The sequence below is a fragment of the Balaenoptera ricei genome, chromosome 2, assembly GCF_028023285.1.
Source record: "Balaenoptera ricei isolate mBalRic1 chromosome 2, mBalRic1.hap2, whole genome shotgun sequence".
In the NCBI taxonomy this organism is placed as follows: domain Eukaryota; kingdom Metazoa; phylum Chordata; class Mammalia; order Artiodactyla; family Balaenopteridae; genus Balaenoptera; species Balaenoptera ricei.
In genome coordinates this window covers 100,745,809-100,759,909 of record NC_082640.1, presented here as the reverse complement: position 1 = coordinate 100,759,909, position 14,101 = coordinate 100,745,809, and the positions used below count along the sequence as shown (strand labels likewise).

The window sequence follows — 14,101 nt, the reverse complement described above, 5'->3', positions numbered from 1 at the left end:
TAGAGACTGTCATACAGAGTGAAGTAAGTCAGAAAGAGAAAAACAAATATCGTATATTAACACATATATGTGGAATCTAGAAAAATGGTACAGATGAACTGGTTTGCAAGGGAGAAATAGAGACACAGATGTAGAGAACAAACGTATGGACACCAAGGGGGGAAAGTGGGGGGTGGGGTGGGATGCATTGAGAGATTGGGATTGACATGTATACACTGATGTGTATAAAATGGATGACTAACAAGAACCTGCTGTATAAAAAAATAAATTAAATTAAATTTTAAAAAAAACAGGGGCTTTCCTGGTGGCACAGTGGTTGGGAATCCGCCTGCCAATGCAGGGGACACAGGTTCGAGCCCTGGTCCGGGAAGAACCCACATGCCGTGGAGCAACTAAGCCCATGCACCACAACTACTGAGCCTGTGCTCTAGAGCCCACGAGCCACAACTACTGAAGCCCGTGTGCCTAGAGCCTGTGCTCCGCAACAAGAGAAGCCACTGCAATGAGAAGCCTGCACACCGCAACAAAGAGTAGCCCCCGCTCGCCACAACTAGAGAAAAGCCCACACGCAGCAACGAAGACCCAACGCAGCCAAAAATAAATAAATAAATTTATTAAAAAAAAACAAAAAACAGATACATGCCACTAGTTTTTTGCATTATTTTTTTTCCTATGGTTAATGCTTTGCATCTAAATATACTTCACACTTTTTTTAAAGTCCATATTTTTAAACCTTTATTTTATTCTAAAATCTCGGACAGGGTTGTTATTGAAGCTTAATGACATTAACAACTACCATTTAAGGGGAAAGGAAAACACCATAAATAATCTCATTTGATCTTTAGATGCTGCAGAAAAAAAGGCTAGCAGAAAGTGACCGCTGGATGTAAACGGTGTTAAAATGTTAAATAAATTGCAAAAGCATTTAGGCTTACTACCAGTAACCTTTCTAAACTTAACATCTAACAATAGTAACACTGTCATAGGACACAGTAGGACGTGATGTAATGAGCAGGAGGAGGACTTAAATCCTGATTGTATTTCTTACTAGCTGACTGCACTTGTCTTTGGATAAGGTATCCGTTTTTCCCTTTAAAAAAATTTTTCAGTGTCTTCAACTAAAGAATGGGGGGACTAATATCACCTACCTATCTCTCAGAGTTGTTGGAAGAATCAAAATGCATATAAATGCGCTTTGTAAATAGCATATTTTACTTAAGTTTTAGGAATGAAGGCTTGAAACAATTACTACTTGAATTTTTTCTTCAGAAATATTTCCAATTTCAACCTGATTTAATAATTATTTTAGTAATCAATTGGGGTAATTGTTTACTTTATATTCTATTGCTTTCCATAATACATACTGGATAATTAGTAATTATCTGTTGATTTTCAATTAGTTTTACAGTAACCTATTATTTTGTGGACTGTTGCCAGTTCTGCATGCTGTATACCACGGGCTCTCAATAAATGTCACATTCAGAGCATTCTTGTAGCAGGAAGATTTAGGATCCAAATGAATTCTGAGCTCTGACAGACAGGATCTCTAGAATATAAGGCTTTCAGAAGACAACCCACCTGCTCCACACTTTGAAACAGCAACAACCGGATTCACAAGGTTCTCTGCCTACCTCTCAGCCTCATCTCTCTCCACTGTCTTCCCCTCAACTTCTCCATCCCCGATGCACAGAACAACTTCCCCAAATGCTCAACGCAATCTCATATTTGGACTTTTCCATCTCTTGTTTCCTTTACCTAGACACTCTTCTTTTGTAACATCAACTCTTCCTGTCTCACTTAGATGTCATCTCATTAAAGCCTTTCCAGACCTCCTGTGCTCTTACAAATGCCTGTCAAGAACTCCTTTTTGTAGTCATCTTATCACACGGTATTTAAATCCTGTTTACTTGTCTGTCTTCTTCAATAAACTGTGAACTCTGGGAAGGCAGTGTCTGTGTCTGCCTTGTTCACTGTTATATCCCTTGCATGTAGTATGGTCCTAACCCATTATGGTTTTACAATAAATATTTCTTGATTGAATAACGAGAGTGGTCCGGAGTTTTAGTAGACAGATAATGCTCTTCCAATCACTACGCTTGGTTTTCTGCCATTCAGCTAGGACTGGACGCTCCGGATTGATACATTTTCACCTCGTGAGGCTGGCAGCTCTTCGACCAGGCCTGCAGGTAGGAACCCATTTATCTGAATGATCTGACTTAGCAGCACCACCGCCGACACGCGTGGCGTGGGTCTCTATGACCCACGAGCAACTGCTATGCCCTCTAGGTAGCGAGGTGGAAAGAGGATCTTCAGGGGCCACCAGGATCCCAGGAAAGACGAAAGATTCGTCTTAACCTGGCCTCTGGCAGCACTGTCTACACACTACCTCCTCCTGCGCGCCAAGCCGTTAGTACCACCCGGTCCCACTCGGCTCCACCCACCTGGCGAGGCCGGGTTAGTAAACCCTAGCCGCCAGGTTGCGCTAGGCGTTTCTAAGCCCCGCCCCCGGGGCGAGGGCGCCCTCCCCCTCCCAGCTCTGCCTAAGCAGTTCCGTTAGCAGCGGGAGGAAAAACCGTCCTTCGGGTCCCCGCCTCTCCACTCCCAACGCTTTACTCCCTACTCCCCTTGCGACCACTACACACAGCTACGGAGGCCCCTAAAGTACAAACATCCCCCAGGGACTGGCATAGCCTGATAGATTTTGTCCTTGTTACTCCATCCCGTCCCAGGGCCCCGCGTTCTGCTTTTGTCAGGAATTCGAGCTCCTGAGTTTCTTCCGGCGGCAGGAACTCTAACTCTTTTCACGGAAGTAAAGTTGTTTTTTTGGCTTTTTTTGCGGGGTTGGGGGGAGGTGGCTTTTTTTTTTGGCCGCTGGGGCTGCCCGCATTCCTTCCCTCCCACCTCGCGGAATTGTGGCGGGAGGGGGAGGAGAAAGTCAAAGCGCCTGCGCGGAGAGGCCGCTTTCCATCCGGGTCCCCGTCCGTGCGGTGCAGCAGGTCGGTAGGCGGGAAATGGCGACTGGCTGAAGGAGCTGGTTCTGTTGCTGCTGCGGGCTAAGCGGGAAAGACACCACGCGTTGCGCAGTCGGGACCATCGCCGGAGCCTGAGGACACTTCTCTGTCGTCACAGTTAGGTAATCCCACTCGTCCAGACGCTGCCGCTGCTCCCAGTCTTAGTCCTCCTCTTCCAGGGCCGTCTGCCGGGATCTCCTCCCCTTCTTAACCGGGTTCTCCAGCGGCTGCGGCGCCTTGGTAGGCACGCACTTTTGGCGCCTCGTACGTCCGCTGTGTGGAGCCGCTCTTCTCTGGACTTTCCCCTGGGAACAGAAAGGGAGCTCACTTCCCGCCAGCTTCGGCTCTCAGGCTGCGGCCTGTGTTGTGATTTCTGGGGTTAGATTTCACTTTGCTACCCACCCCCATCCCGATCTCACGTCCGTAGTCCCAAAACCTGTGGTCCCTCCCGGTAATTGGGTTAGATCAGCTTTTCTAACCTTGACCCGTCTGACGTTTTCGGTATTTCATTCTTTCTAGTAGGGTGCTTTTGCGGGGGGAGGGCGTTGCTCTATCTCAGTTTTTATAAATACCTTTTGAGGATCTGGAAGAAGAGATTTCACTACGTTCTATTTGTCTACTGTTAAAATGTTGAGTTGACATTGTTAACTTTTTCAAATTAAGAGTGGTGGTAAAGAACAGCCCATGTGGAAGGCCTCTGGTTTCTGTAGTGGTCAGTTAAGGGTGAATCTTACTGTACTTCGTATTCTACACTTTCTTTGGGTATAAAATGCCTGTATAGATGCTTATTTTTGTATTCTTGACTAGAATTCCATGGTAAATAATTGTATAAGTAGATCGTCTGTATTTACTTCTCACTTTAGTGGTGGCTGGAGGTGTGAAGGATGTTAAGCACTTTAGAGTACCTTAGGGAAAGCTACAGAGATACTGCTCGTAAACTGCACTAAGATCCTGAAATGAAATGTACTTAGTAGATGTTCCTCCAAGGCAGGGATTTACCTTTCCAGTGCTAATAAGACAATACCAGGATTACTGCCTAGCATAGGTATACAATTAGTGACTTAAAAGATAGATTTATCTTTGTAATTTTCAGGTTGTAGATTTCTTTATATACTGTCTCCCCATTCTTTGCCAAGTTTTAAGTTTTCGTTTGTTGTCCAGCTGTTATTCTTATAAAAGCAAGGAAATGGCTAGTTAAAGCTACTTTTATTCCTCCTTCTTGTTCTTTTCCACATTGCAGACCAGTTGTCCATAAAGAGAAGTAATAGGGAGACTGTTGGTGTTTTTCAGAATTTGTTTTTCGATCTTGTTGAATTTGGGGCCTTTGTAGTTGTTTTTTTTTAAACTAGTCAAATTAAGTTTTGAAAATGTGGTTCACATTACACATCATTTGATGTTTGTAACTCAAAGGCTTTCAGCTCTCTAGGTTCAGTTTAAAAGACTTCACTATTGTTTGCATATTAGGATTAAATTTCATTAATAAACAGGAACACACAAACATTATTACAATTGTCATTTAGTAGATTCCCCCCCAAGGTCATAAAGAAAGTCAAGGCAAAATGTAGCTCTTAGGTGAAGCAGCCTTTTAGGATTGAGTTGAACTTCATACTTATCTTCAAAACCAAAAGAACAGGGGGTGGGAAGTGGAGGTGAGGGCGTACTGGATACTTGCTGAGTCAACTTGTTTAAAAAATAGGGCCAGATATGTGACTTAAAAGGATGTAAAATAAATTATTGGTCTAGTGTAGGTTTTATCTGTACTTAAATGATCTTTTTGGGTAGTTTATGAAGCATTAATGTTTTAAATAAAATTTGTTTTACGGATAGCTGAGTGAGCACTGTATGTAGACATTGTCTTCAAGAACTCTTCCAAATTGTTTTAATTCTTCATTCATTTGATTCTTTTAATATTCTTCCCAGTAAACGTTGAAAGGCTGTGAAAGCTCTAAGTGGTATAGTCCTTAACCTTTGTGGACTTGTAGCTGTACAGAAGTTTTAAATAGGATTGCATAGAAAAGCCAAATAGAATTGGTGGGTTTTACAATATTCTATGTAGTGTCTCTTGGACATTTCATTTGAGCTAGTAAGGTTATTCTTTTCTCACTGTTAAGAAATTAAGAATTAGGGGTGTTTTATCTTTCCGAAATTCATCTAGCTGATCCGATGTTTGAGATTTCTGGTCAAGAGGATTCTTCACAAGATTATTATATAGCAGAATCCATCCAATTCTGAGTTTTAAAAAACCTTGGCTCTGTTGTTCAGAAAGGATGTTCTAGACTCTAGACTTGTAACTATAGAATTAATTGCAGATTGAATAAAATGGTATAAATTTATCTCATTCATAGGAGATTTTTGGATTAATGCGATAAAGAAAAAGTGGTTTGTCTGAATAAACAATATCTAACTAAATTTGTAATTTACTGAGTTGTTGTGAAAGCATAAAGTACAAAAGACACTTTAAGTCATAAATATCAAATGTACTAAGAAGACCTCATATATGATATGCTCTAAGATTCTTCTGGGTAGGTTACCTGACCATTTTAACTGGATTGGCTACAGGGGTCATTTGCTCTACTATGAAGGTGAGAAGATTTAACAGAGATGGGACTTAAGATAAAACCATACAACTTTTAGTTTCCACTTTACATTTGCCATGAGACATACATCTAAGCCAGACATATATTCACTACTGGTTTATGACTACATTAATTTTTAATTTGAATTGTATTAAATTATAATTGGATCTACATTACAAATAGGTGGACTAGGTGGTTGACTGTGTGGTATAATCTGAGAATTGCCAATGCCAAACTTTATTTGTGTCTCTCCTTTTCTTTTTTTTTTTTAAATTTTATTTATTTATTTATGGCTGTGTTGGGTCTTCGTTTCTGTGCGAGGGCTTTCTCTAGTTGCGGCAAGTGGGGGCCACTCTTCATCGCGGTGCGCGGGCCTCTCACTATCGCAGCCTCTCTTGTTGCGGAGCACAGGCTCCAGACGCGCAGGCTCAGTAGTTGTGGCTCACGGGCCTAGTTGCTCCGCGGCATATGGGATCTTCCCACACCAGGGCTCGAACCTGTGTCCCCTGCATTGGCAGGCAGATTCTCAACCACTGCGCCACCAGGGAAGCCCCTGTGTCTCTCCTTTGTGTTATGGAATTCTTTCTAAAATGTTTTGTTTAAAATTACAAATTCTCTGGAAGAAAAACTTTAAACTGTTGCCTTTTATTGGCAATATTAGCACAGATTAGTTTATCAAATAAATTTGCTGATACCACAAACAGGTGAGGGTTCAGAGGCAGTGAAACACAGAAGTAAGCTTCTTTGCATTGGCTGTGATCAGGAGAGGTGTGGCATGTAGGAACATTGTCTGAGGGAGAAAGGCATGGTGAGAGTAAAGTTATAGTGAGAAGCTTGGGCCTCTTGGGGTCCTTTGGGAATCTTGTGAATCTGACTGACAGTAATGAGGAGTGAGACTAAGTGTGGTCCCAAAAAGAATTGTAGGACCTTAAGGACAAACGTGGTTTATAGCTTTGGCCTGCCCTTTTGTTTATTTACCTCATCTGCAGGTCCCCATTTAGTATGGTATTTTTAGAAAAGAGTGGAGGAAAACACTAAATGCCATTGAAAAAAAAAAGTGTTGTAAAATATTTACATAAAAAGTCTCTTAACTTTAATATAAGGTCACAGTAGGCCAGTTAACTATATTAGGGACCCCAGGTTTTATGGTAATCATAGGCTCTCCTGTATTCATTTAGAGAAATTATAGAAAAGGAAGTTTATCTAGATTAAACATGAATCATCAACTGTGCTTTGACTTGAGGTTCTAGCAGTCAGGTTTCCATAATAGCTATAATAATTTTAGGACAAGGAAATGTGTTTATTACTTTGATTAAAGAAACATAAAATTGTACTAATAGAAGGCACTTGAATACTTCAGAAATAATTGGGATTATACTTAGTAATAGTGGCTTATATATAGTTTAGGAAGAATGTTTTCTTTCTTTGGACTAAATACTTCTATATGGAGAAATTGGAAACTAAAAAGGCAGAGTCATTGCTAAAAATAAATAAGAAAGGGATATTAAGAATCTGTTAGCATCATGACATGATATTTTAAGTTTCTTAGGTTGACCAGTTAAAGTAATGTTTAAGTAGGAATTCAAAATATATTTTATTAAAAGAAGAGTATATTATTTGTTAAAGAAAAATATACAGAACCAATAAGTATCTTTTCAGTTGAGAACAACTATGATTATTTGTTTCAGTAATAATTGCTTTCTTCCTCATATTCCCCAAATATATATGATTATTCTATTGAGTTGAAATTGATTACCTTCTCACTGACTTTACAAGTACCTGCTTTAGTGTATTTTGTTAAATAAGATAATTATACAGTACAATCCTTTAATTTTCTGATGTACTGATAAAAATTATTTGAAAAATACAATCACATTTCAAACAATCATGCATTTTTCCCTCATTGGTAATATACCATTTTACTTTATTTTATTTTACCTTTTTAGTAGTAGCAAACAAGAGGGCACTTCTGTTAGAGAATTATGATCTTACCTCATCTTTGACTAGTAATTTAGATAAAAATTCTTCTTAAAACTCTTAAAACTTTTTGTCTTTGATTTATCTTAATCATAATGATCAGTTTTTCTTTGGTAGGTGGTATTAATAAGAATAGTAGGAAATTATTTCAGGTACTCAAAGATTTTTAATTAATAACTGTTTTTCCTTTTTGCCAACATCTCATTGATTCTTTTCTTATTATCAAGTTAATGTGTTCTGAGAGTTTCATATTTCTACTGGCCTGAGAGTAAGTTGAATATAAAATTAATTTTCTTTAAATAGAAGCTTTTATTGAAGGAGTAGTTATATCTCTCCCCTTGCCCAATTTTGGTGAGAACTACTTAAATAAAAAGCATTCTTAGGAAAATTCTGCCAAAATTAACTTCACTTTTTTATTCTTCAAATTTTCTTTAATGTATCCAATAAGTACATTGTAACTTGCATGTATACAGGTTACTCCTGTAAATTTTAAAAATTGCATATATTGGAATATATATATTCCATAGAAAGGATAGTAATATGATGAAAAGTGACACACTGGAGTGACAGGTTTCCCATGTGCTTTTTTTTTTTAAATCTCATTAATAGCTTTTTAATATGATTTTTAAAATTTTATTTATTATTTCTTTTTGGTTGCATTGAGTCTTTGTTGCATTGCGCGGGCTTTCTCTAGTTGTGGCGAGCGGCGGCTACTCTTCACTGTGGTGCGTGGGCTTCTCATCGCGGTGGCTTCTCTTGCTGTGGAGCACGGGCTCTAGGCTCACGGGCTTCAGTAGTTGTGGCTCTCGGGCTCTGGAGCGCAGGCTCAGTAGTTGCGGCGCACAGGCTGAGTTGCTCCGCGGCGTGTGGGATCTTGCCGGACCAGGGCTCGAACCCGTGTCTCCTGCATTGGCAGGTGGATTCTTAACCACTGCGCCACCAGGGAAGCCCTCCCATGTGCTTTTGACAAGTTTCTAATGAATATTATAATACTCAGTTCTTATGAATTCATAACTATATTTTTTCTAAAATAGCACATTTTGTTATAAAGTTTTATTGGTATGAATTTCTTTCATGCTGTGTAATAGAATGCTTCTTTTTACAAGATGTGTAAATTATACTTACTGCAGTTAGTTGAAATTAGAACAATCTCCAAATTACTGTTGCCTTAAAGCTTAGGTGAGAGAAATACAAGTCTGTCCTCAGCAGAAGTACATACTGTCTCATTCGGTACATAACAAATATTGATTTTGCCCTAATGGTATTTCTTCTGAGTACATGCAAAGTTTTAAGTTGGAGTCCTAATAATAGTATTTTAAAACATGTGTGTGAGTGGCTGTATTTTCAGTGATCAACAAACTGAATAATGCCATCTTTAAAAAATCATTTCATATTTTCATTGAGCATTTAGTCATCAATAATCTAACAACCCAGAGAAAATTAATTGATCATGGTTTTAGAAAAAACTTTTTCTTTTTTTGGTTGTTGGTCATTGAAGAAAACTTTAAGAGGAAAAAGAGCCATAATTTTATCAACCCAACACAGCAGCTGTTTTTTTTTTTTCCCAATATTTTTGATTATGTTTATATTTAGTAGTTTTTGAAGAATTCCATTATCTAGTTTAAAAAAGGAGAGAAAGTTATGTATCACATAATAATAACCTAAAAAGACCACTTTATCACACACTTTGTTGGGCAGGGTTCAGGGAAAAGAATCTCCCTGTCTTGGAGTTGATGCTTTATATAATCCTCCTCTACTTAATCCTCCTGCCCTAGTTGACTTTTGACTTTTATTAGGTGATAAGTGGGAGGGACCAAGAAATCTCTTCTTTCTGTAAAGTCATTTAATGAAGGGCTTGGGAAGGCAGTAAAGGAAGGAGAGTAAAAGTGGACAGTTGTAGTATCTGAACCTGTTGATTTCAGATTATTCAACTGGAAATATAGATAGTGAAAACAGGTACTGATACTTTTGTCGTTTGGTGTCAACTAAGGCAGTGATTTTTAGCTTTTTCTTTCATGAGTGTAAATTGAGTAGTGATACCATTTGTAATAGAGTATAAATTAACAAACTCAGAAATTTAGAGCTAGAGGAGACTAAAAGGGTCGTCTAGTCTTTGTTTCCTTAATGATGAACCATCTGAAGACTTTTTAACATGTAGTAAGTGTTGGTCTTAATTAGGGTGCTTCTAGATAAGTTGTATGTGATAGAAGGATGAAAACAGCTCAGATTAATTAATGACTCATCTCCTGTTTTGACAGCTCTTTTTTTAGGTAAAATTTACATGTAGTAAAATGCATAGATCTGATGTCCAATAACTTCTTTTGCTGTTGAGGAAATGAAATGCTAGAATGATTGCATGACTTAATTAGTGTCTAATCAGTGTTACAGCTAACTAGTGATAGATTCAGGACTGATACCTCCCAGTCCAGGGGCTCTTCCTCTAGTAACTCCCTCAGGAGCCTACTCCAGAACTGTGCATGCATATTTTCTTTATATAGGCAATTTATAAATTATATATACCTAAATTTTATGGGGAAACCCAGACTTTGTTGCCTTTAAAGTTTGATTTGTGATCTTTTTACAATTTTCTTATTCATATTTTTTTGCCCACTTTTGTTTCCCTTTTCTCTCTTTTATTCAGCAAAAATTTGTTTGAAAGAATGCACATTAGATTAGTCCTAGATAATTTGTTAAGAATCTTTCATATACAGTGTGCTGTTTTGTTGTTTTGATAGAAATTTGTGTACTCAAGACCTCAAAAGCGAATTATCAACTGAGTTTATGCTTGTATCATTATTATAATCTTGTTAACACAAGGCAATTTGCAGCCATAATTGTTGGCATCAAATATTGCTTGGGGTCAGGGATTTTGTGAAAAGGAAGGAAATCTTATGAGGAAGGAATATTTTTAGTTTTATTTGTAGGCCTCTTTTTGTGAGCAAGAATTGATTACTGCAGTGAGGATTTTGTGTTTCAGTGACATATTTTTTTTCCCTGTTCTCTTGTCTCTTTGAGGGAAATGAGAAAAATTATATTTCAGTTCAACAAAGGTTGAGCTTTCATGTGTACCGGGTTGTTGGAGTTACAGATACGATCTCTGCCTTCAACACTCTTACAGTTTAGTGCAGTTAAAGATATATAAATAGATTATTTCAGTACGATTTGTTAAGAGCTAAGGAGAGATAATCACCAGTTTACACAGGCATGGGCATGTGGGGGTGGTTACTTACTGGGGTGCATGATACTTGGGCTGAGCTTTAAATGATGAGGATAAGAATTAGTTGAAAGGAAGGAATGTTTGAGGTAAAGAGAAAAGCAGAAGCATGATACAGCACAGTGTGGGCAAGAAACTTATTACTGGAGTGCAAAGAGTGAGGCAGCAAATAGTGAAAAAAGACTTGGAGAGGTAGATCTTGGAGGGTTTTATATATATTGCTAGAGTTTAGTCTTTATTTTGAAGGGAGTTCGTGGGAACAGGCAGATTTGTAGAGTGCAGAGGATGGATTTAAAGGGGGCAGACTGAGAAATATTTTAGAGGTAGAATCATGAGGATTTGGTGATTGACTGTAGGGGACAAAGGAGAGGAAGAATGACTAGGTGTTTAGGATGGTTTCTGGCTTGATTGATTAGGCAGATTACTTGTGATTAAGAATATAGTAGGGGGGGCTTCCCTGGTGGCACAGTGGTTAAGAATCCGCCTGCCAATGCAGGGGACAAGGGTTCGAGCCCTGGTCCGGGAAAATCCCACATGCCGCTGAGCAACTAAGCCCGTGTGCCACAACTGCTGAGCCTGCACTCTAGAGCCCACAAGCCTCAACTACTGAGCCTGCGTGCCACAACTGCTGAAGCCCACACACCTAGAGCCTGTGCTCCACAATGAGAGAAGCCCCCGCAGAGAAGCCCGCGCACCGCAACGAAGAGTAGCCCCCGCTCGCCGCAGCTAGAGAAAGCCCGCGCGCAGCAACGAAGACCCAATGCAGCCAAAAAAAAAAAAAAAGCTGAGCTCATTTTATTAAAAAAAAAAAAAAAAAAAAAGAGTAGGGAGACTACCCTGGTGGTCCAGTGGTTAAGACTCCACAATTCCAATGCAGGAGGCTCGGGTTCCATCCCTGCTTAAGGAACTAAAATCCGACATGCTGTGCGGTGCGGCCAAAAAAAAAAAAAGAATACAGCAGGAAATATACAAAAGGAAGAGCAGGTTTGGGAATAGGGGTGGGATAGGAAAGGTGAATTCAGCCTTGGGTAAGTTGAATTTGAGGTGCAGAGTGAAAGTGTTGAGAAAGCTGTTGGATGAGAGTCTGAAATTTATAGATGATACAGAAGCTAGAAGAATTAATGTTGCAATTTGGAAGAGGCCCCCACCCCCAATCTTTTTAGCTGGGCTGCAGATACATAGAAAGCAAACTTAATTGCTTGGTTTTAGATTGCTGAACAATCAGCTTTTTCTATTCCTGAGATGAGATCTGGTTCAAATGTTGAAAAAGTGGAAATATTTTACCTTATATACTCTCCCCCCAATGTCTAGGGTTCTTAAGCTTAAAATGTTGTTGCACCCATTGCTATGTTTGTTTTGTAATGTAATCTACTTAAATTGTATCTATTTCATTCATTAGTAGTAGATTTATTTCCCTGATGTACTCATTTCCCAATCTTTACTTGTATTATTCTATTTTTACTGGTAATGGAAAAGAATTTATCTAGTAATGGAGTGCTAAAGAACCTAGAGGATGGTTAATTTCTAACATAAATAGTAGAGTTACCAAGATGAGGCTGTATGTGTATGTGTAAAACTCTTCCTTTTATATTTTATGTTTAGGTAATAAAATTAGACTATTGCAGATATTATGTAGGCAATTTCTGATCAGTACTTGGCCCAATTGATATGTATTGTTTTTGGTTTTGGTCGGGTAATGCTGGCCTCATAAAATAAGTTGGGAAGTGTTCCCTTCTGTTTTCTGGAAGAGTTTGTTGTTTGTTTTGTTTTTTATTAAGGTATTTGGTAGGATTCTCCAGTGAAGTTATCTGGGTGTGGAATTCTCTATGTTGGAGACTTTTCCTGCGATTTAAATGTTTTTAAATATGGGGCTGATCAGGTTATCTTTTTTTGGTTATAAATTTATTTATTTATTTATTTATTTTTGGCTGCATTGGGTCTTCGTTGCTGCACGTAGCCTTTCTCTAGTTGTGGCGAGGGGGGCTGTACATGGGCTTCTCATTGCGGTGGCTTCTCATTGTGGGCTCTAGGCACATGGGATTCAGTACTTGTGGCACGTGGGCTCAGTACTTGTGGCTCACGGGCTCTAGGGCTCAGGCTCAGTAGTTGTGGCTCACGGGCTTAGTTGCTCCACAGCATGTGGGATCTTCCCGGACCAGGGATTGAACCCATGTCCCCTGCATTGGCAGGCGGCCACCAGGTAAGTCCCTTTACAGGTTATTTTTGTTGGATATAAAATCCTTGGTTTACATGTTCTTTTTTTTGGGCGGGGGAGGGGGCTGCATTGGGTCTTAGTTGCTGCATGTGGGCTTTCTCTAGTTGCAGCGAGTGGGGGTTACTCTTCGTTGTGATGTGCAGGCTTCTCATTGTGGTGGCTTCTCGTTGCGGAGCATGGGCTCTAGGCGCGCGGGCTCAGTAGTTGTGGCTCGCAGGCTCTAGAGCGCAGGCTCAGTAGTTGCGGCGCACGGGCTTAGTTGCTCTGCAGCATGTGGGATCTTCCTGGACCAGGGCTTGAACCCGTGTCCCCTGCATTGGCAGGTGGATTCTTAACCACTGCGCCACCAGGGAAGGCCGGTTTACATGTTCTTTCCTTGATTATTTTATTTTAAATGTTACTCCATTTTTTTCTGGCATAAAGCGTTGCTATTGAAAAATTTAGAATAGTCTCATATTCTGTCCATTATAAAGTCACTTAGTGCATGCCTAAATCAGGGGTCTGCAAACTACTGCCCATGGGCTGACTGCCTGTGCTTGTAAACCCTTTTTTTGTTTTTCGTTTTTGTTTTTGTACACAGCTATGTCTATTCATTTACATATTGTCTTTGGCTGCTTATGCTATGCAGTGCCATAGACAATATGGAAACCAGTGAGCATGGCTGTGGACACTGGACATTGATATTTGAATTTCATATAACTTTCACCCTATGGTTTGTAAGCCTAAAATATTTACTCTCTGATTCTGTAAGAAAAAGTTTGCCTATGTCTGTCTTACCTGTATGTCCAAAGAATTTTTCCCCCATTTCTTAAAATTCAGTAATTTAAAGTTCTAGTAGCTCATACTAGACTGTCTTGGTATTTGTCTTTCTGGGTTGCTATTCTCATGTCTGTGTCTTTCAATACGTGGTTTCAAACTTCTGTTTCTGGAAAGTTTTTTTGTTATACTTTTGAGTGTCTGATCTTTGACTCTCTTCAATATTTGATCAGTTTTTCTTGAATCTGCATTTTCTTTTCTTTTTTTTGAAACTCTCTAGGAGTTAAGCCAGCATTTTTATTTATTTATTTTTGGATGTTTTGGGTCTTCGTTGCTGTGTGAGGGCTTTCTC

General features: G+C 39.3%; 1 protein-coding gene across 1 annotated transcript in view; it reads left to right on the top strand.

Moving 5' to 3' along the window:
* Positions 1-2,712: 2,712 nt before the first annotated feature.
* The window catches only part of CTDSPL2 (CTD small phosphatase like 2), a 75,158-nt gene continuing 63,769 nt past the window's right edge, over positions 2,713-14,101 (top strand). Inside the window, exon 1 of the mRNA XM_059913402.1 lies at positions 2,713-3,133. The gene's annotated coding sequence lies outside the window, so the exon portion shown is untranslated. The remainder of the gene's footprint in view (positions 3,134-14,101) is intronic.